General features: G+C 33.9%; 1 protein-coding gene across 2 annotated transcripts in view; it reads left to right on the forward strand.

Moving 5' to 3' along the window:
* The first annotated feature begins 1646 nt into the window (after positions 1-1646).
* LOC140743616 (uncharacterized) overlaps positions 1647-20983 on the forward strand; it is a 42080-nt gene continuing 22743 nt past the window's right edge. Inside the window, exon 1 of one of the 2 annotated variants that reach the window (XM_073075039.1) lies at positions 1647-1976. The gene's annotated coding sequence lies outside the window, so the exon portion shown is untranslated. Of the gene's footprint in view, positions 1977-2452; positions 2857-20983 lie in introns of those variants that run through there. The other variant, XM_073075040.1, reaches the window with a different exon arrangement.

Below are 20983 nucleotides of genomic sequence, written 5' to 3' on the forward strand. Positions count from 1 at the left end.
GTCTCTATTGTGGGGGCCCCTCTTTTGTGGAGGCCCCGGGGCTGCCGCCCCGGTTGCCCTCCCTTAAATCCGGCCCTGTCGCCGTCACTCTCACGACCCACGTACCTTTTGAAGATTCCTCCTTGGCAACAAATAATACTTTATGTACGTAACTCGAAAATTTTGTTAAAAGTTCATTGCGTGCTTCTGAGCAGTCTACTGTAAATCCTTATTACTAGTAATATATCTATTAATTTAGAACCTGACATACATTACTCGATTAATTAAGCTGAAGTTGACTATTCTATTGACAATTTGACAACACTTTTAAATGCTTATTAAGTCATCCACTATTAGTAGATATTAATCTCTTTGTGTGTTACTAATTTATAGCTAACATTATTTAAATTAAAGTTAATTTCTATTAGTTTTTAATTTTTGAAGTTTTTCTTAAATAGTACTTACTTTTAATGGACATCATGTTGAGTTGAAATAATTCAATCCAGTTAGTAATTCTTTACTTGAATTTTGTTTATATCTATTTAAATATTAAATTTGCCTGCGCAAAGTGTATTTAATAACAAGACACGACATAACCTTTAGTTTTAAATGCGTGGTGTGATAGGCACTTGAATGGTCCTTCGGAATTTAAGCTGCGGTTGACCAACCACCGGAAAGTGCACCGGCCACCCACCGTGGGATTATACCTACTTGGAGAACTATTCAGCTCTACTTTTATTCGTCGTTATTCTAGAACCGATACTTGAATGGATTTTTCGACAATAAATCGCCTCTTATTATTAAAGTTATGATTCTTGGTTTGGTTCTTATGCAATTAGTGTACAAAAGTATTACGAATTACATTCTACCAATGACCAAGATATGTTATCATTGTAATCAGATGTCTGATAGTAAGTATTTGTATTTTATAATTTAAAAGAACTTAGAGTATAATTATAGAATTAACCCAACGACATATAGTACGATCTATGTAGTCTGTATTATTATATATGTTTGCTTCAAAATAATACTTTATCATAATTGTAAGTATTAGGTACCTACCTGTAAGTATATTTCATGTTAGATTAGTATCTTATTAAAATACGATAATCTTATCAAGTACCAAATATGTAAGTGCTGTAATAACTTAGTATTAACTTATTTATGGTAGGTAGGTATGGTTATGTATGGTTGGTACTGCATACTATTGAGGAATAATTTAAATATGCATCAATAAAATTATGAAATCTCTCTAGATAGACTGATAATTTATTAATTTCTATTAATATTTTTATCATTCAGTGAATATGTACAGTATTGTATAGTCCCATGTTTAGTACAATTAATTGTAAACAGGATAGTATGTAGCAAAACAGGTAATTTTAGGAAATATTTGCATTATAGTGAGGTAGAGTAAATAGCCCGGAGCAATTTTGCTGCATGAGAGAGCATTACCGGCGGTGCTTGTAGATCTCTAGAGAGGTCGTGGTATCCACAAGCCGTGATTTGCGCTGCGCCGCGCCGCGTCGCCGCAATCGATCGATGTTGGCGCGCCAGTGGCGCCCTGGCGCGGCTTCCGGCAGCGACGTAGTTCGCGTGCGCGCTAGCTGTCAAAATCTGCGTGACGTAATCGCTAGGGCGGCGCACACAGTGCACACACGGCAAGCGCCAGCCGCTCGCTGAGTACGTCTGTGTTGCACGCTCGCGGCATTGCATCGCCGCTTCTCGTTTGCGATCCAGTGCATTGTGTACCTAAGTCGCAGATTCCGCGCGGCAGGTGAGCCCTGGGCTCGTGGCGTGGTCGCTAAGAGAGCGCCTGACGCGGTATTGATCGCATCCCGTCCCGTTCGACTGTTCCAATGTTTATAAACAGCCGGCCGCATCCATTCGGTCCCTCTTGTTTTTGATACGTTAGCCTGACTGCGGACGATTCGGACGGCTGATCCTGAATGCATCGCCTGAAGCCGCACCGGCATCTCGGATAGGAGTCAGTGCACGTATGTATGCACTCTCATTATTATATTTTGTTCTAAAAATAATAAATAATGTTTCAAAAATAATACAGTCCACGTGTAATAATATTAGCGATTAGAATAACACTATTTTTTTCTAAATAATGGTGATTTTTTTCAATTTTGTTATGATAAATAGACGAAACCTTTGCATTGAAACGGTTTATGAGAACAACCGCATTCTAAATTGTCCTTTAAATGTTAGAAAGTAAATAACAGTTCCGCCCTAGTATGTGATAAAAATAAGGCATAGTCAGCGACAGCATGTGCATTGTGCATGTCGCATTCCTCTAATCAAGCAATATATTAGTTGCCTAGCCAAAGCCTGTGACGAATTGCGCAACTAATCACCTAGTTTCAACCTAGTATCTAGTGGAGACATGAATACTATTACCTAATGTCCGATATCGACGTAAGGTGTTTCAAGTGGAATAGAACGTACAAGTGCGTCCGACTAGATACTTTTGTCATTCATTTTTATTTACACCGAGTAAACTTCATTTCATTAAGTAAACACGGGATTAAATAGCACTCGTTTATCGTAGGATTAATTTATTATTACGTGCTCGTTTTTAATGTGGTATTATTCAACTATATCCAAGTTGTTAAAAAGTGAGTGTAACGTGCGGTGCTAGTGTGACTTACGTGTGAAATTTGCATTGCACCATTATTTTAAAAAGGCATTTTTTTCGTATTACGAGATGCTTGAGACCATATTGTTGTTTTGATATAGTTTTATGTGAGGTCAAGTACGGAACCGTTGTTAGGACGGAGCGACGGCAGGAAGTATACGTTTTCTTACGCTTGCGTTTGAGACAGAGGAACCAGTTTAAACGCAGTCATCCTGTTGAGGACCTCTTGGCGGGTAACTAATTGATCGACTTTTATATTTCGACTTTCGAGGGTAACGAGACGCCGGTAAATCTTGCAAAATGCGTATTGCTTAAGTTCAAGGCTACGATCCCATCAGTGAACCAACGTATCTATATTAATTTATTTGTATTTATCGCGCCGATAAGTATTGTTTATAGATAAATGTTAGCGGATTATTACAGTTGTAATAAACAATCTGACTACTTATGTGTAAGGCGAAAAAAATTGCGTTTTATGCTCTACATTTTTGTATCTTGGAATAAGTATTACCTAATTAAATTTAGTTTGGAATTCCTTAGTTTAAATACTCGTATACGTGAGAAGTAAACATCCTTTTGCAACGTTAATTTTTAAGATACCAAGTACAACTCGATTCGAGAGAACAGTCTTAGTTGAAAAGTCGAAATCGTGAACTGTGCCATCTAGGACACAATGCCTTTTTTGTTCCCATGTTCGATTACCAGGGTAGCGATTTGATACAGTCACTTTTTGAAGAGCTCGCACAAAAAACTTTCACGGATTAGCTTAAAATATAATAAGCAATTTTTTCAACGCGTTTTGACGATAAAAAAATGCTTTCAATTAAAGTTGAATTCTTAGTAGGTGTTTGCTAGTAGGTGTTCAAACCACTCATCATTTAGGCTTTTTTAATTTTCGATTCTTGACGTTATTTTAATCGGTACTTATGTAGGTTTTGATGTACAGGTGGGTTTATTTTAATATCAGTTAAGTTCGTTTAGGAGTAAAAAGGATGAGACAAAAAGGAACATCGGCATGAGTATGACCTACCGAATTTAAAATGTGTTTTAGAATGTATTTTTTTCTTGTACACAGTTTTCTATATGTTTATAGAAAATATCGCATTTTCTAGAATCTATCCATCTGTATGGCTTTGACGTTATCGGACTTACCTAATATTTGATTTATACGATTTCATGGGTTTCAACTTTAGTAAAACCATCGTTCTGCACAGAAACCATAGAAAAGATCATAAAATACCAGTTAAGTACTGCACATCCAACTGCGTGTTTCCATTTTAAATTTTAGTTAATTTGTAGGTAGGTATCATTTATTGCTTGTTAAGGACCTATTTATACTATTTTGTATAAATAGGTCCTTAACAAGCAATAAATGTTTATTTCTCCGGATCTTTCATACACTAGATATTTTCGTAGATATTGTTGTTCTACTACAAAGTAAATAGGTATATCGATAATAATTAATCTGATACTTCTGTTATACGTTACTACTTTCATATTCTGTTCTGCTTGAAAGGTTACCTAGGTTTTACTCGACGATGGATAACACTAGACGGATATACTGATTTTATCTTATTTTAATAGATTTTTATACATCTATCATATTCATAGTCATAGGTCATAAATAAATTATTTGTTTCTAACTAGAATGTAGGTACGTAATAACGCTCATGATAATTTAATGGTAGTAGGTAAATATTTTATTTTTAATTAAAATTTGGACATAATGACTTTGGATTTTAATAGCCGATTTCATGAATACTATCAACAGTTTGTTTTTATTATTGTATGGAAGTGTAGATACTCTTTCCACCTATATTAATTAAAATAAAGGACAAAGAAAAACAAAACGGTATTAGTCCAAACAAATTAGATATATTTTAAAGTAATACAGATAAGTACGAGTACCTAAACTACTTACTCACCTAACTAAACAATGTAAGTAATTAAAATGTCGAAGAAAGACAATTAATTAGTAATTAGTAATTAATTTTCTACCTTCGAAATTGTTTCGACATGTCTATGTTTGTCTCTACGACCATAACGATATTATAATTATTGTTAGTTTATCTTATTTTCGAATAAAAGAAAACGTTTAGAAATTTATATTATGGATCATGGCTTCTTACTGTCCCATTTTCTGTTATTTGCGGCTTGAATCTGACAAATTTATGGTTAAATTAACAACAATATCAAATCAACAACAATATATTGTATCAACAGTCGTATACAATTAGTATCCCAATGTGGATTAAGTATTTTTGGATTACTCAATATTAATCTATAATTATTGAAAGCTTATTATGTACAAGTAAATAAAGTATATCAAATAAGCTCTAGCTCTTGGTAGGCTATAGTCGTACAATAGGTTCCCTATAGGAGCCCTTATGGCAAGTCAACTCATTCTACAGGCAAGGCTGAACAAAATCCTTAAAATTACATCACAACTATAGCTTCACAATTTTCTAAGGTACATACCTTTCTAAGTTTCCGTACCCAAGGGGTACAAAGGGAATCCTATTACTAAACTCCGCTGTCTACAAAATTTCGAATTGTCTTCCTTTTCTTAAAGTTTTATCTATTGAACTGTTATTATAGTTACACATTAAACCGAATAATAGCGGTCTTATATGGCAACCCCCACTTATTTTATTTGTTTTTATAATACTCCATTATCTCTTACTCCATATTCCGTAAATTATTCATTTTCAACTATTTATTTATTACACTTCAAAGATAGAGCTTAGAGCCTAGAGGCTAGAGCAAACTATACAAGTTTTCAAATATGAGTAAATTGGAATAGTTTCGATTTTCGAGACTTGGTATATTTTTTACAAAACTGATAATAATTTGATAGGATATTTTATTATGACGCATTACTACGTTAATATGGCGACAATAAAACCACATAGATTATTATTGTAGTAAAAAGCGCAGATAGAGCTCACGTAGGAGTCAACACAGTTGTGTATTAACAAAATTAAAGGCTTATATTTCGTTTAACTGTTTTGAGAATATTCCATGACTACCTACTAAACATTATAGTATGATATCATGAACACTTTGGTTTACAAAACGTAACGTGACAATCCAAACGGATGTTCTTTTTCACGCCCGTTTAAGTTTATTTCATGCGCTCTATCTGCGTTTATTACTTTAATCTGTGTAACCGCGTAGATCAGTACCCCTACCATGAGTTTTTACGTTTTGACAAATATGACTGTTTTGGTATTTGTTTACGTATTTGCCCATATAATCAATCAGCGCCCCTAGCGGATTGTGTCAGAACTAGGAAATAGTATAGGCCAATACGTAAACAAATACCAAAACGGTCAAAACGTAAAAACTCATGGTAAGGGTACAGTAGTTATAATTAGCTGTGGGAAGTGCATCGCGCGTGTCCTTGTCGGTGATGTCATACGAAGAAACAACAAACATTGGATGTCCGACAATAGAGAGCCGAGCCCACGTCACCTGGGCGCGCCAAATCTATCCACCTACGACCACATTAACATTGCGATACAAGTTCACACGCGTTGTTCGTCAGCGCTCAGATTTATCATTTTTGTTTTGGGCCCTTTCTGTACCATTTTCCTTCACCAGTTTCATTTACTATTATATACACAGCCAATGATACTGCTGGAACACTAACAACTTTGTGTTATCGTGCGTCAAGGGTTAATTTATTTAACTTTTATTACACCACTGCTGTGTTATTTTCAACGTCTATTGATTCCTCTTTACTCGCAATAAATTATATGAAAAGTATTCTACAAATGAGAGTCAATGAACAAGTTTTTTTGTAATTTTCTTTGCGGGCTGCGGCTGCAATATCCCAGGAACCAAGCCCGCCTGGGTTTAATCTCTTCGCTCTATATAGATGCGCATGTTTAATAGAGCCATAGAGCTCGGTGCGGCTACGAATATACGAATGAGTGGCAAATCTTTTCTTGGAAGTTAACTGTCCACAACGGTGTCCGGCAAAAGTACGAAAAATTATAGCAACCGGAACGGAATACTTAAAGTGCCAGTGTTTTTAAACTGCTAACGTTTTCAAAATTTGCTGATCTTTATGAAAATAACTCAAACACATTAATAATTTGTAACGTAACGTTGTTTGATCAAGATACCCGTATTTATAGTCGGCTTAAATCGTCCATTGACCTATGCAACGTAAAGTATAATTTGAAGCTTTGAATAATATGTAGGTACTTTATCTGCCATGAAATTAAACGTTCGTTGGTGTTTCGCTTGCGTGGATGTTAAAACGTACTCGTATTCAATGACATTTTAATCTATGATCGTATTGTAGTTTTATTTCTTAACACCTCTACCTGCAGATTCAAGTCATTCGATTCAATGTCAATGTGATTCATTTGAAAGTGGTATTTTAAAACGTCTCGCTGAATGTCATTTCAAAGCTTTTATTTCACATTTATTTTATTAACTTATTTAAATTACTTTGTTCTTTTGGACGTATATATAATAAAATATAATAATAAAAAAAAACGTAAATAGTTAAATTAATCTGCAAATCTTTATTAACCGTTTTTATACTTTTTATTATGATATATCTATTTACAATAAAATTTCTTGAACTTTCTTACAATATTTTTGAAGATCAGCCGAAGCTAAATTTAGTAGGAAAAAATTTAATGAATGCTAACAATATGTACGTAATATTGTTTTATTTCCGTTAAAAAAGCAATTATTTTGAAATGAAAGGGACAAATTTAAATTTACTTTCAAATATACTCACTTGTATCTATCTAAACCACTATCACTAACTCTGCGAACAAATGTTCTCTATATAAAGATAAGATAATTCATTGAATTGTGAATTTTTCGGTATCTTTTTCTCGCCGCTATAAAATTCGATACTTTTATACAAGAGATTTCCGTTGAAAGTAGATTGTGAGTTATGTAATTGGATAGTACTATATTTCATTATTTATTTGAAGGTGGTATCATTTACTTCAGTCACAAATAGCAGCGTTCGCGCTGCTGATTTAAAGTTTGAATGTTTGCTGTTCTATCCATAATAGTAATTTTATATGTAGTTAGCCACAAAAGTCCATCAGGCCGACTCATTTGGTGCCTGTTTGCTAATCACTTATAAGTATTGCATAAAAACAAAAACCTGCAAATGCGCATATTTCACAATTCGTCGAACTCTGAGGAATCGGCGGAATATTACGATTGCGTTATTTCACAATAAAATATCGTATATTCAACAAATAAATACAAGCTGCAAACTCGAAACCGAACGCATCGATTCTTTTATTGGAGTCTACGTTTACGTAACAGGGAAATGACGAAATATAAACAAATACGTTCACCGGAAACAAGGAAAACTGAACCCAACGCCGATGTTTCTGTGTCAATAAGAATACATGATTGTTATATTAGTGGCCATTCGATACATTGGCTCCTTTGCAATAAAGCCGCGGTGTTTAAGGAATTGCCAACGATACGCTGACTTTGAATGTGACGAAATAATATCAGTTTGCTGGACTTTTTGCTTGTTTAAAATTTATAATGAATAGATTCATTGTGGCATTTTTATTAACGTCATACAAGTGTTTAGACAAATATCTACCTACTAGTTAAAGTTGTATACGTAAAATTAAAGTTGTAAATTGCAAATTGACAAGTATTCGGTAAAAGAGCATACTTAAGAGTTAAGGTACTTGCAATAATTGGCCAAATGCGAATCAATTTCGCATGCGAAGGGTTCCGTACCACCAAATTCCAATTGTTTTAGTATATGTCTTCATAGCAGCCAAAGAAGTAAATACATTGTGAAAATTTGAACTGTCTATTACGGTACATCGATAAAGCGAGAAACGCCAAAATATAGCGGTTTGTTGTATGACTACCCCCAGTATTTTCAAGACGTTTTATTTTTAGTATTTGTTGTTATAGCGTAACAATCAAGAGAGAGGTCTGTGACGGACGGACAGACAGCGGAGGCTTAGTAATAAGGCTCCGTTTTTACTCTTCGTGGACGGAGTTCTAAAAAGCAATATTTAAAGATAAAGAATATATCGATTTTATTTTTTGATTTATTCTTTATTGACCATGTTAAACTTTATTGACCATTGTGGTACAAAAGGCGGACTTATGCTAAATAGTATTTTCTCCCAGTCAACCTTAAGGATGTGCAGAAAAATTGAAGGCGGTACAACGATAATAAAAAAAAGTAATAAAAATAATAATAAATACGAAATAAAATAAAATGGAAAAAAGAGGAGAAAGGAGAACATGAGAATGTGAGAAAGAAAGAGAAAAAAATAAGATATAAATAGATGAGAAGTGAATACATTTTAAAATAAATTACTACGTGAAAATGAAGAAAAATTGTGTATATTCGTATTATTGTGTGTATTCGTATTTTTCTATACAGTAGCCATGCATTATGGAGAAGCGTGCGAAACTCACATGTGCTACTGAAGCCACCTGTACCCTGTCGATTAAATACAAATTACAGGCCGTATTTTATGAATAAATTATGAAAAATATTTCAAGGCTTCCTGACACATGCGTCATATTTTCCGATAGTACAGATACTGTACTATAGGTACTGTATATCTTAGATTTATATATTATATGAGGGCATTTTTAGATTTGAATGATTTTTGCAATAAGCAATCATTAAAACATGATTGCTTATTGCAAAAATCGTGATAGTAATAATGTGTATTATAGTGCTTGGACAAAAAGAAAAACTGAAAATTATTTTAAATTAATATCTACTTATTAAATTAGGTAACAGGAGATACTTATATTAAACTAGCTGACCCGGCAAACGTTGTGCTGCCATATAAATAAAAAAAAATAACGGGTAGTTAACTTATCACTTACGGGTATGAAAAATAGATAGTAGCCGATTCTCAGACTTACTGATGCATATAAAATTTGGTGAAAATCGGTAAAGCCGTTTCGGAGAAGTACGGTAACTAACATTGTGACACGAGAATTTTATATATAAGATATGGGTAACCTAATGAAAATAGAATTTTAGCAAAATTTCTTTATTATTTTCTTATTGTTTTCTCATATATTTTGTATGATAGTTTGGGCTGAGCACTTCCAAGTTTCATACTGCGGTAAAATTTAAAATCTCTCCAGATTTAATCACTTTAGGAGAAGTAGGTTACATGAACTTTTAGTACCCGGCCTCCAGTTGCCTCTTAACGTGAACTAGACTGCAATTAATTATCTTATTTCACAGCAAATTACTGTGTTGTTTATCTATTTGATTTTAAAAAGCTTTTTTTTATATTCGTACAGATAATATTTGGGTCAGTGCAGAAATATATAAAACAGTAAAAACACGAAGTGTGTTAGCCAAATTATGACGATAAATCTAAATATATATAACTCAAAGACTGACTGACTGACTGACATAGTGATCTATCAACGCACAGCCCAAACCACTGGACGGATCGGGCTAAAATTTGGCATGCAGGTAAATGTTATGACGTAGGCATCCGTTAAGAAAGGATTTTGATCAATTCTACCCCCAAGGGGATAAAATATTACTTCGTAACGCGAGCGAAGCCGCGGGCAAAAGCTCGTTTATTCATAAAGTTTCCTTCACCATTCAAGTTTGTAACAATATTTTTTTACACACATTATTTTGAAAAATACAGATGCCTATGTGTGCCCGGAATTCGAACCTAGGTCCCCTAAAACGAGAAGCCAAATCTCGAATTCGGCTGTCAAATTGCTGACGTATTATTTATTGCATTTACGATAATGTATTCGCCTTTGACTCCAGTTTCAATTCATTATAATATGGATGTTTGCAAATTGCAAATTGATTGATCTATGTCTAAAGATCTGCACACTTGTTATTTCTGACGTGGATTTAAAAAAAAAACCATGGTACTCGTGTAAATATTATGAGTGCATTAATAGTAATCTGGGTAAATTAATTCAGCCATGCTAAATATTGCACTGTAATTTTTTTGAAAAAAATCCTTTATGCGGCTCGCGGATTTTGATAGTAGACGTCGTCAATTATCTATGACCCTTTATCGGCGTCCCCCTATGTCACCTTCTTGCGACACTGCTCTGTTTTGTCTATTACCTACGAGTATATAGGTAAGAAATATGTCAGTGTGTGTTCGCAGACTCAAATATTGAACGTGTGGAAGTTTTAAAACTATTTGTGATTTTAATTGTAATATTGTTGATCATACTCCAATTGTATTGTGATTATTGCTGTTTTTGAATGAATATTAAGGAACTTCGTTGTAGCGTGGGTCTCTCGGTCGCACTTATAATTATATTTTTTACAATAACGTTCTACTTTTCCTGTTAAAAATGGCAAGAGTACACTATTAACTGCGTAAGTAGTTGCTTGCGGTGACACATTTAATCTGCGGAATAGTTTGGCTTTGTTCTCAAGATCTCAGAATTTTCAATGCTGCATAATAAAGTTCTAATTAAAGGGCGTTGTTGGTATAATTTCCTGGGAGTATTAAGATTAATTATAGTGACCAGCCCTTTCACTATCTAGTGCGCAGTGATTGCAATTCATTTGATCTTAGTTTTTAGAGACAATCAATTGAACTTTTACGAAATTTTCTAAAATATGTAGTGAAAAGGCTCTTTGCTTATATTAGTTCCATTAAAGGTTTTTTACACAAAAAGGATATTAAAATTGATTAATTTGTTCTTATAAAGAATGTGGAAGTCGGGCTTAAATTATTTTAGATATAAGTAGGTATAAAAATTAAAATCATGCGAAGGGTTTTTACACACAATAACACTTTTAGTATTAAAAGCACATATTTATAAACTTTAGGGCTTACTCCTTAATAAGATTGTCTCATTACACAGAAATAATTAGTGATGCAACGGATATCCGGCAACTATCCGGTATCCGGCCGGATAGTACCACGTATTCCTCACCATGGAATCTAACTTTTTTTTATAATATAGGAGTAGCAGACGAGCATGCAGTCCACCTGATGGTAAGTGGCTTCTGCCGCCCATGGACATTTGTAATCAACCCCAGATAGGATTAGATATTCCTACCTGAGGTCGGCCACAGATGCGCCGCTACCCCTGAGGACTTAGCTGGAACGCCTCCGAAAAGTCTATCTCCCTTACCACACCCTTCAAACCGAAACACAGCAGCGCCTAACACTGCTGTTATTAGGTAGAAATAGGTGTGGCGGTGGTGCCGCCGGAGTCAAACCGCAAAGGCTTTTTCCACCTTTAGACAATTTAGAAATTTTCGCTAAGCTTTACAGCTTCGGATTTGGCCTTAAATGCCTACTTAAAAAAGTCAAGACTTTTACACGTACAGTGTACAGTGTACCGTAAGTGTTACTGTAAAAATCCGAAATCCGGTAAATCTTGAGAATTACCGGCAAATCTGAACATTTACTAACTCACAGTGGTAAAAGCCCAAAATCTGAGATCTGAGATCATCGTTTATTTCTGACTTTTACACCGTTCAGTTGCTAAATCTTAGGATTTAAATTAGAACTTTTTAGGATTTTTTTAAAAGCTTTGTGAGCTACAGCTGACTTGCTCTTTTCTCCAATTTCGGCAAAGTCCCGCCGGATATCCGATATCCAGCCAAACTGCTATCCGTTGCAACACTAGAAATAATGCAGATTGTTTTTTTATTAAAGTTGACCTTAACGTAAATTATTTTGCAAAAAAATAACATTTATTTACAAATTACATTATCTTACTGTTTTATTATGCCTACTATACTAATACACACGCAACTTTGTCCGCGTGATTTTATAGATCCTGTCTATACTAAGATTTCTATAACGAATATGTATATCTATACGTATACCTATTAGCTAATATGTTTGCTACTTACATAACTCGGTTGCGAATATTTTAGGGTTCTGTACCCAAATGTTAAACGGAACCCTATTACGAAGCCGCTGTCTGTCCGTCTGTCACACGGCTCTATCTCTGGAATCGTAATAGATAGACTTGAAATTTTCTTTGAAAATGATCTTTGAAATAAATGGGGGGATTTCGCTTTATCTATTAAACTGTAACAGACAAACGGGTATTTTTTGCTATAATAACAAATCCTAAAAATAAAAAACAAAACTAGATTAATTGATACGGGACCCTCCGTGTACGACTTCGACTCCACTTGCCCAATTAATTTTATTCTAAAGAAATTCCAAAAGTTGCATTTATTCGTTCTTATCTAAAACTAGCTGACAAACTTTATACCGCCTCAAATCTATTTATCAAATATACTTCATATAAAATATAGCCTATGTTACTCGTGGATAATGTAGCCTTCGAATGATGAAAGAAATTTTAAAATCGATCCATTAGTTTTTAAGCCTATTCATTACAACCAAAGAAACAAACAAAGTTTTCTTCTTTAGAATATAAGTGTAGATATACGTACCTACCTAAATGAATTAATTATTGAACTCACAAAGTGTAAATACGTATTTATATTACTTTCTATTGTTAAAAACCGCATCTACTTATATTATCATCTACATGTACACTAACATACAGACATGAAAATAAACAAAATAAACATACAAAAAACTAAAACCTTGTTGAGAATTACAGTGTCTTCATTAGATAGCACATATTTTTACTTAAAATATAAAATGTAGAGTCATGCCACTTTTTACGATTATAGTGTTACACACACGAATGTATTACACACCTACATTAAAAGATAAGATTATAATTACATTGTTGTTGTAGTAAATATAAAATTTATAATGAGGAAAATCGAAGTGAATCAAAATCGGAATTTGGTAGTCTTAGTACAATTTATTACAAAACATTATCATTTCTGATTGTTACCGTCAGTAGTCGATACCGTTCTCCTTTATGTAAGAAGTATAAGAACGTACAATTCGACGAGCTAGTGAAAGTTATAGTTAATACTGAACGATTTTAAAGTGGTGTCATTAGCATTTAGACCGGGGCTATCAATGTCAAGGCGTCATCTGGTAGCGTCTGGCGAAGGGCCAATCGATGCGCTTTCTTAGTCGTACTACGATCACCTTACTAAGGTGAGTGGTTACCGTAGGCACTTGCTATTCCTGATGTAGGCGTCAAAATATATATTTTACTAGCTGACCCGGCAAACGTTGTGTTGCCATATAAGTAAAAACATGTTAAGGGTGAACAACCCTTAACATGTAATAGATAGATAACCCTTAATAGATAGTAGCCGATTCTCAGCCCTAATGAACATACATATAAAATTTGGTGAAAATCGGTAAAGCCGTTTCGGAGGAGGACGGTAACTAACATTGTGACACGAGAATTTTATATGTAAGATGAGACCTTTCAAAAAGTTTACATTCGCTTGTCTGAATTGTTGCAACCATGGAGCAGGTTTTTTTTTAAATATTCTTTTGATAATATTTGTACATAGTGTTTAAAAGATTATTTGCTGCGAGAAATCTATAAAGATATACTTAACAAAAATGTTAGTAACATAAAAACACCCACTGTTTACGATTTCGTACCAGAAGAGTAAAAAGAAGGCTTAACATTAAAAAGTACCAATAATAAAAAATAATAAAAATAAAAAATATATTTTGAAGACAATAAATAGAAGGTATTTAATGTATTTAATATGAAAAAGAAAATCTTTCATTTTAAAAAGTCCATTAAAAATTTAATATGGTACTTACCAAAAATTCTTAACGCACTATTTTAGTTAAGTAATTAAACGTAGAGTGTTGTTTCTGGAATAAATGTAGTGATCGCGTTTATCAAGAGAAAAGAGATGACGAGAAATATGTTTCTGTCGTCTTAGATATGTAATTTAAAATGCAGCGTTTTTATACCAAAAAATTTCAAGTACTTAGTAGAACCTGTTTTATCACACGCGTACATATACCACAGGAGATTCTGATGATATCACTTTAAAACTGTTATAACGAAGAACCACGTATAAACTGTCTCAGTTGCTACGGTGGTATAGTCATGGCTATTTTCAACCCTCCATTGCTTCTGTAGGTAAATGTTTCCAGTCAAACGAAACAGTCAGTGGTAGTTAGAATTAGTACGGCTTCTGTAATTGTGATAACCCTATAAACAGTTTTGTACATCATCATCATCATCATCATCATCAACAACCCATTACTGTCCCACTGCTGGGCACGGGTCTCCTCTCATAATGAGAAGGATCAGGCCATAGTCCACCGCGCTGGCCAAGTGCGTATTGGTAGCCTTCACATACCTTTTTTTTTATAAATCTCAGGTATGCAGGTTTCCTCACGATGTTTTCCTTCACCGTTTAGCAAGTGATAATTAATTTATAATTTGCACATAACTTTGAAAAATCAGAGGTGCGTGCCTGGGATTTGAACCTCGGACGCCTCGATCGAGAGGCCAAATTTCTTAACCACCAGGCTATCACTGCTCAGTTTTGTACCCAAGGGGTAAAATCAGAACCATATAACTAAGCCTCCGCGATCTATCCGTCTGTCACAGAGTTCTATCTCTCGAACCGCAATAGATAGATACTTATTTTTTACAGAATATCTATTGCTATGGCCACTATAATAATCTTATATATAAAAATCTCGTGTCACAATGTTAGTTACCGTACTCCTCCGAAGCGGCTTTACCGATTTTCATCAAATTTTATATGCATATTCAGTAGGTCTGAGAATCGGCTACTATCTATTTTTCATACCCCTAAGTGATAAGGGTTGTTCACCCTTAACATTTTTTTATTTATATGGCAACACAACGTTTGCCGGGTCAGCTAGTAACTAATAAAATAGATAATTATAAATCGGAGTCCTCATAAAAGAAACTGGTCTATTACTACTGGATATTGAACTCTCTATCTCATATCGCAATAGATAGACGTTTGAAATGTTTATAATATATTATGTACTTCTTTAGCTGCTATACCAATATGCTATGATATGTCATATACAATAATATATTGGCCATACGGCATATATATGGCATATGACATATATGGCATACCATAGTATATTGGCCAATAACAATTAGTCAATAACATACATTTTAAAAATGGAAATTTGGTGGTACGAAACTCATTCTCATTTAATGAGTTCGTCTCGCATTTATTTCTTACTCCCTTGCCTATTGTATGCCATTTTCTTTTCTCGCCGCAACAGTCCTTACACCTGACCACGGCCTAACCGCGACTTGTCTTTCACCTCTACGCTATCCCTTAGTAGTCGCAATTCCCTGTTTGATAAACAATTCAGTAGGTATTCAATAAGCTTTGATGTTTTAAAATTTCTTTCTCTCTGAGTTGATGCTCAACAAACAAGTAAAACTACTTCAACTACAAAATTGGTACTACATATTAACATATTATTTTTACTTCATTTACAAAATCAGTGTGTCAATGTTTGGTCTTTTCTTCATTAGGATTTCAGGTTAATGTTTAAGTATCTCTAGAATAAAAGGCATAGTCCGTTTTACCTAATGTGTTGGCCGTATGAGGGAATATACATGTTGGATGTAAGTAACGTTCTGCAATTCACTCTACCGTTACTTAAAGTAGCTGTTATGCACAATACACCTAACTCGTAGATAACGGCCGAACATTATAATAAGCAAAGTTGTCGCACGTTTCATTCAAGTCATGCAAACGAGACGAGTCGTCAGCGAAACCAGTAAGGATTCCGTGAGAAGTGGAATCTCGACGTGTATCTGTTGCGTCACAGAAATCTTCTGTCTGCATTACAGTTAGTGTTCGTGACCAATTGGCGAAGACGGAATCCTTATAACTTCATTCATCCCCTCATCTTGATCTCAGGTTGCGTTACTCCGTCGCGTCGACGCTCAGAAAAAACCCGATGTTCTTTATTAACATTTAAATTGTATTGAGTCATATAGAACCGGTATTTCCCGTATTTCTTAATGACGTTCATACAACTGATATTTTGTAATTTTATGTTTGCATCCTTTTGTCAATCCTTTTGTCTCTTCTTTGCATCATTTTGTGAAATCTCGGTATCTTTTCGAAATCACATTGATGGTGATGGAGCAATGTTACTAATGTTTTATATTAAACAGGGTGTTAATGATAAATTTATAAGCTAATTCTATATTATCGATAGCTAAAGCAAATTGACCGATGTGACCTCAGAAGGGTAGCTTATCTTTACTGCTTAGTCTTCGTAACAAGGTATTCAGTGTTTACTAAATAAACTGGTGTTTAATCTCATGCATCAATAGTGATTTCACAAGCGTGTAATTAATAACATTCTGATACTTGATTGATTTATCTTATCTCATGTTTTCCTTCAAGATGACCAGTCTACATTGTTGAGGGTTTGATAATGATAAACAATTTGTATGTATTAATTAACATATTACGTAGTTAGAAACTACAACGAATTAAGTGAATATAATTGAATCTTGTTTCATTTTATATTTATTGTTTTGAACAATAACTATTTTTAAAAAACATTTGGGATAATATTATTTCTATTGTGCGTTCTTATTATTAATTAACATTAAGGATGTAGAAAAGAATATTAAAATGTTTAATCAAGATGTGGTATATTTTTATAAATTGTAAGCTGTTATTGCCACCACCACAAGATTTACTGTAGAAAGGGGTCAGCAATAGAGCAATAGAGAATAAGAAATTGAAGAAGCACAATGCTATTGTCATTTTATAAACCCATTTCAGAGAATTCGTTGCGAAAGAAATGCAATTCGGCTCAATAGATACTTAGACTTGTATTTTAGTTATTTTCTATGTTAAAGAAACTATTTAGGAAATAGAGTAGGTATGCAAATTATTTTATAGTCACCTCGTTACGTTAATCTTGTCCATATAAAAATTGACTCATTAACCTCTGTAACATAATCTACATAATATATAATTTATTATAAAGAGTCAGTATCTACACTAATATTATAAAGAGGAAAACTCTGTTTGTTTGTTTGGTTGCAATGAATAGGCTCAAAAACTACTGGACCGATTTTAAAAATTCTTTCACCACTTGAAAGCTACATCATCTACGAGTAACATAGGCTATATTGTATGTGAAATATATTTGATAAATAGATTTTGAGGCGGTACAAAGTTTGCCGGGTCAGCTAGTTAAACATAATTTGTCTGTTTGAATGTCAGTGATTTCGTAATATCGTAAGTTATTACCAACATAAAATATGTTAATTACTTTTTAATAGGTTTAAGATTCTCGAATAAAAAACGTGGTAGTATATGATCAAACCAGATTAAACAATACCTTAATATTTTGGGTCGCTCCAACATCCAATACTCCAATACAATTGCGTTTCAATCGAACGTCCGCCATGCGGCAGCGTTCGCTCTGCTCGGTGCAATTATTACCTCACCTAAGAATGTAAAACAAAAAAGTAGAAGGCGCCTATATTTCTTTTTTATAAGTCGTATCAATTAGAGAAATAGATGTGTAAACTTAGTAGTATCCGGTTTATTCTTTACATTTTGTGTTAATTCTAGATACGTAATATTTTTTTGTTCTACAAAATTGTCTTAAATTATCTTAAACTACGTAAAATACTCAAGAGTACATTCGTGAAATACCTTTTTCCTTCCTGAATTCACCGATATAAAAAATACGTGTGGCACTCGGAGACTGCCGCGGTAAAGCTATTGCATAGCATTTTTTATGCTATGAAAACGCTCAGAAGGAATTCCAGAAATACAATATATTCTTCCATAATCATCAACATTTACATTAATACATCTTTATCCACTATTTTATCATATCTCCATTATATAAGACATTGCAAATATCAGCTGACATTTCATAACTCCAAGCAAGACTGAACATTCTAAAATATAAAATAGAAAAGTATTTAATAAGTGACATAAAGTATTAACAACCAGCAATATAAATGGATCAATGCGATGTGCCTGTGACATTTGGCCGAATGTTACAGGTACATCGCATTTTTCATTAATAAATGCACTTTGTTTATTCATATTTAAAACACTTTGTACACAAATTATTTGTACCATAAATCATAATGGCGTTTTGATTTTGTGCTGTCAAGTCTGTCAGTTGTAATTGTACGTTTAAAAATAACAAACACTCTTTTACGTTATTTTATCAATCCAGAATTCAACATAGCTTATGTTGATAAAACATATTATTCGGATAATATGGTAATATAATTTTGAATTTTATAATGGGAATATAAAATATACTTCACGCAATTTTAAGATTTCTGCACGGATTATAAAAAAATGTGTATTACTGCCATCTGTGTTCAAGTTGACGAATTAAGGTTATCAAATAAAATAATAAGGAATGTAAAATACTACTTTATTCAATTATATCCATATTTTTCTATTGACAGTCAACAACTCGGTTGCCTGGAGACTTGATATCCAACAGTCCTCCACCGCTATTTTCACTTACACCACCAGGGGCGCCGGCAGCATTTGGTCAAGGTGACGGCGCACCAGTATGCCATTTTCAGTTCTGACTTCATAATGGAGTCTACCTAATCTTCGGATGACGACTCCGAACTCCCATTTAACTCTTGGGTTGGTGTAACTGCGGACTTGTACCTCTCTACCTCTCTGCCGAACATTAACTGATAAGGTGATAACTCTTTTGTATTAGGTGTACGTCTCAAGCGTGCCTTGACAGTTAACAGTTTATCAAATAAACTTCCGCTCTTGCTGATATAAAAGAACATTCAGGTATTAGCCGATTATTTTCTTTTTGTACATTCAAAAATTTAAATTTTAGCTTTGTATATATCTTCAAATTCGTACCTGTATTTTATTTCCTCTTCTAAATTTTCTTCTTCTGTAAGCCATTCAATTTTTTCTTGAATCGCGTAGAATTTGTTCAAATTTTCTTGTAAAGAATTCAGTCGTGTATTTATTTCTTCAATGTCAATTTTTTCTATTCCCGAAATGTAATTTTCGGTTCGTTTCATTAACCCACGTAATGTGGCTCGTATTTCCTTATTGTTTTTTAGTTCATTCGACATCTCGTCGCCAATATCAAATAAAATAATAAGGAATGTAAATTAATACTTTATTCAATTATATCCATATTTTTCTATTGACAGTCAACAACTCGGTTGCCTGGAGACTTGATAGTTGGATATCAAGTCTCCAGGCAACCGAGTTGTTGAAAGGTGTTACTTATTTTCGTTACGGAATTTCTCGATTCGGTCGCCGCGCTCAAAGCCCGCGATAAAAGCTATGCAATAGCTTAAAAGTATTTATACAACAAATTGGCATCTTAAACCGTTGACATGTTAGGGGAATGTACAGTCCGTAGATTCTCATATTCTAAATTGGAAACAGCTGACATAGTAACAAGGTTTAACGAACATCGGCTGCTACCGCCTCGTCCGCCATTTGAGATACGCGGAGATTATTTTTTAATACAATTCGCCACTGTTCCCCTAATCTATTCGTTTGATCGTCTGTAGCCACCGTCAAAGATTAACTTTATTTGGATGTACAAAGATCCTTTTTGAACTTTCTGTAACGATAATAATATTACGTCTCGTTTTCAATTAAATTTCCTTTCAATTTAATTTTGCGATCGATAAATACTTATAATGATTCTTTGTGTTTACAGCCGTTATATTGATAAAATTGTAAGTTTTTAATTTATTTGCCTGTCTTTGTAAATATAATAAATAAAGATGTGGATGCTCACCTATAAACATAGGGGACATATAAGGGAATTATCTTAATCTTGAAGAATTCTTAAACACTTTAGTTTCACCTTATCTTACATTTAATGCAAATATATTAAGTATACACACATACAGTTTCTGGTGCGCACGAAAGCGTTTTAGACGATGCTATAGTTAACTGCACCTTCATATACAAAGGGTATTAAATACGAAGCGACATTGACACAGGTCTCGGGCACTGCAAATCTGATTAGAAGAGGTAATTGGCAACCATGCCTCCGCGCAATGCAAATGCAAATAGCTGGCTTGGCCGTATCCTCGCCTGCTTTGCTTTCCAACTTAATTATAACAACAAAGGGCTACACGAACAGCGTTTGTTCTGATAATTCGATTTACATCAGACAGGTATCAAACCAAACAATATTGTGCGCTAACAAAATTATTTGCTCCACTTTAAAGTTGAAAGCCCTTTAAACTTATATTCTGGGTGAAATTTATTAAATTTATCTTTCTCGTCTCGACCTCCATTTCAGCTAGAAAGTAGTTCTCAACTAACATAATAATCACTTTTTAATGAAATTTCGCGTCGAATCATTTTAAATAACCTAAATACGAGGATTAAAGGTCTGTGTTGGGTTGCGTGTGGAACACATGATCGCCGCAACTTATTCTGACCTTACTGCAATGTTCGAGTTGCTCTGATTAGAAAGCTGTGGTAAGCCT

The sequence above is a fragment of the Epargyreus clarus genome, unplaced genomic scaffold (genome assembly GCF_041222505.1).
Source record: "Epargyreus clarus isolate Ecla_fem2 unplaced genomic scaffold, WU_Ecla_fem_2.2 ptg000007l, whole genome shotgun sequence".
Taxonomy (NCBI): domain Eukaryota; kingdom Metazoa; phylum Arthropoda; class Insecta; order Lepidoptera; family Hesperiidae; genus Epargyreus; species Epargyreus clarus.